The sequence below is a fragment of the Perognathus longimembris genome, chromosome 5, assembly GCF_023159225.1.
Source record: "Perognathus longimembris pacificus isolate PPM17 chromosome 5, ASM2315922v1, whole genome shotgun sequence".
NCBI classification, from domain to species: Eukaryota; Metazoa; Chordata; class Mammalia; order Rodentia; family Heteromyidae; genus Perognathus; species Perognathus longimembris.
Window position 1 is genome coordinate 71,493,078 of NC_063165.1, and position 3,101 is coordinate 71,496,178.

A 3,101-nucleotide genomic window follows, 5' to 3' on the forward strand; every position below is an offset into this window, starting at 1 on the left:
GGACTTTCCTGTCAGTGCTGACTTAAAATCATGTTCCTTAAGTCTCAGCCACCTGAGTAGCTTGAATGACAGGCATGAGGTACAGATAAATTCTTCTCTTATTATCTTAAAAAATTATTTAATTTTTTGAGTACTTTTGTACTTCCACTTCAAGCTATATCTGCATATCTGGCCTTTTGATAGTAAGCCAACAAATGATTTGGCTCAGGCAGTTTGTCCTTTTAACAAATCTACAATCTCCAAAATGTAACAAAAATGCTTCTAAAACACTTGAGGGCTAGGAATGTGGCTTAGTGGTAGAGTGCTAGCCTAGCATGCTTGAAGCCCTTGGATTCCTCAGTATGAACATTGAGGCTGAAGTGGTAGAGTGCTAACGTTGAGAAAATGAAGCTCAGGAGCAGCAGTGCAAGAAATAAGAAAATCCCTACACATTTTATACATCTGGCTGCTGAAACTTTCCCACAAGGGTACCACAAGGATAAAGTCAGGGTAGTATTTAGAGAAAGATAATCACTACAACTACATAAACCATAAGCCACAAAAGTGTATCCCCAATAATTTCTTTTTTTTTTTTTTGGCCAGTCCTGGGGCTTGGACTCAGGGCCCGAGCACTGCCCCTGGCTTCTTTTTGCTCAAGGCTAGCACTCTGCCACTTGAGCCACAGCAACACCTCTGGCTTTTTCTATATATGTGGTGCTGAGGAATTGAACCCAGGGCCTCATGTATAGGAGGAAAGCACTCTTGCCACTAGGCCATATCCCCAGCCCATCCCCAATAATTTCCTGTGGCTTTTTGTTGACTTCTTTTTGCTCAAGGTTGCCACTCTACCACTTGAGCCACAGTGCCACTTCTGGCTTTTTCTGTTTACATGGTACTAAGGAATGGAGCCCAGGGCTTCATATAAGCACTCTACCACTAAGCCACATTTCCAGGCCCTAATTTCCTGTTTTTAAACCAGTATCGTTAGCCCTGGTAAAAAATAAGGACTCAAAACCTTGTTTAAGACTCAGAATTCTTCCTCTCCAAAGAAATCTTTAATAAAAGGGGAAAGATTTGTGATCTGAAGAGAAAACAGAGTATCTTCTCTTATAATCTTTAACCCCGGTCCTTCAATTCACAAACTTAACTCCTAAGATGAGGAGTAAGAGGATGATGATAATAGTTTTCTCTCTGTTAGGTGAAGTTTAACTAATCTCATAAACTACTTCAAGTGCTAATGTAAATATTTACAGTTTGACTTATGTATTCCAGTTATGTTGAAGTCCTAAATGTTATTAATTGAATATTTGTGTTCCTTTAAAGTTCAAATGTTAGAAGCCTGATTCCCGGGCCCTGCTGCCCAGTGTGATATGGTCCTAGCCCCTAAGGTTTTTGATAGAGGATTACATCCTGAAGGTGGAGCCCCATTAACCAGGATTTAAGACCTTAGAAATGGACTTCCTAGGCACAAGCTCCTTCTTTTTCTGTGAGGTAAGGAGGCAGTGAGAAGCTAGCCTCCTGCTGTTCCAGGAGGGCCTGCCCACTTCAGAAGCTGGCCATTAGGGCAAGTAATGCTGCCGCCAAAAATAATCAAAACAGATTCACCTTACTTCCAAGCTATTCAAGTCTTAGATGTTGTGAGGCTGCACTGAACAGACTGACTCAGTGTGTTACCTCTGATTATACTTCTGTTGGGAAGCAGAGTCATTGCAGAGGTGGTCCTTTTGGGTAGACACTAAATGACCATGGTCATCATTAAAATAGGAAATGCAACAGCTGTACAGTAGGAGAGCAATGTGTGACATCAAGAGTAGAGACTAGAGCTATGCAATTCTATGGTCATTAATAATTGAGGGTAGCAGAAGAGGAAAGTCCAAGAACAGATCATTAGAGGTTTTAGAAGGAACCCAGTGTTACCATGCCTTGTTTTTCAACATCTAAAATCCAGAACTGAAGAGAAAAGAGTTTGGTGGACTGAAACAATGAAGATTTAGGCACTTTGCACTGGGTACTGGGGTCTTACATCTTAGCTACTTAGGAGGCTGAGATCTAAAGATCACAGTCCAAATACAGCAAGACAGGAAAGACCTTAACACTTTTTCTGAGGGAGGGGAATTGTTTGTTAATCTATTTTTATTGTCAAGATGATGTACAGAAGTGTTACAGTTATATACGTAAGGTTGTGATTACATTTCTTGTCCAACTTGTTATCCCCTCCCTCGTTTTCCTCCCACCTTCCCTCCTCCCCCACTCTTTCTACATTGAACTACCAAAAGACCAAAAGTGGAGCTGTGGCTCAAGTGGTAGAGTGATAGTTTTGAGCAAAATCACTCAAGGACAGTGCTCAGGCACTGAGTTCAAGCTCCAGGACAGGCACAATACGTACAAACATACATACATACATACATACATACAGATTAAACTACGTTGATATGGTAACCCTAGGAAACTATATTGATGAGTGTTTTTTTTCTGAATAGCTTGCGCATGTCTATCGTACGAAGATTTGAAGTAGACAGTAGCATAGCAGAAACAATGCCACTAATTCTGTGACTCAGGTACCTGACAGGTCAGTGTGACAGGTATTTTGAGGTGGAAAGATATATGTGACATTCATCAAGTACAGGAGACATGTCCTAAATTCACCATTCTCTCAGCTAACCTAGCCCCATAATTCATAATCCCAATGGTAGTGTCTGAAAACTCAATTCCTAAAATAAGTCAGACACAGAAAGGGAGATCATGAACAAGGTACTTGGGAGAGTTAGAGTCTCCTTCACTCTGGTGGCTACTGACTCTTCTCTATTTTAAAAGACAGTTTTCAATGTTTCAAGAAGTGTCACTTCTATCTATAAAGGCCCCAGCAGTGGAAAATGGAGGAACAGACAGGATTTCTTACTTGAATTCTCACACTTTGCATAGCTTAGAGTTAATAATACATGTTAGAAAACTCTTGAATGAAAGAATGAGTGAAATAATGATTGACTCATAAAGTCTGAACTTATTTATCCTCAAGACAGGTAGTTTTGATTTGTTGTGATTTCAAGGGCAGTGGGCGGGGAGAGCTCTGTGCCCCTTTATTGATTTCTCATTGGTTCTATAAACCCTTCTTTTATCTTCCA

The 3,101-nt window shown here is 40.5% G+C and overlaps 1 non-coding gene across 1 annotated transcript; it reads right to left on the bottom strand.

Annotated features, from left to right (window-relative positions):
- Positions 1-966: 966 nt before the first annotated feature.
- LOC125352129 lies at positions 967-1,080 on the bottom strand. Its single transcript, XR_007211123.1, has one exon. It is a non-coding gene; the product is annotated as a U5 spliceosomal RNA (small nuclear RNA).
- Between the last annotated feature and the right edge of the window lie 2,021 nt (positions 1,081-3,101).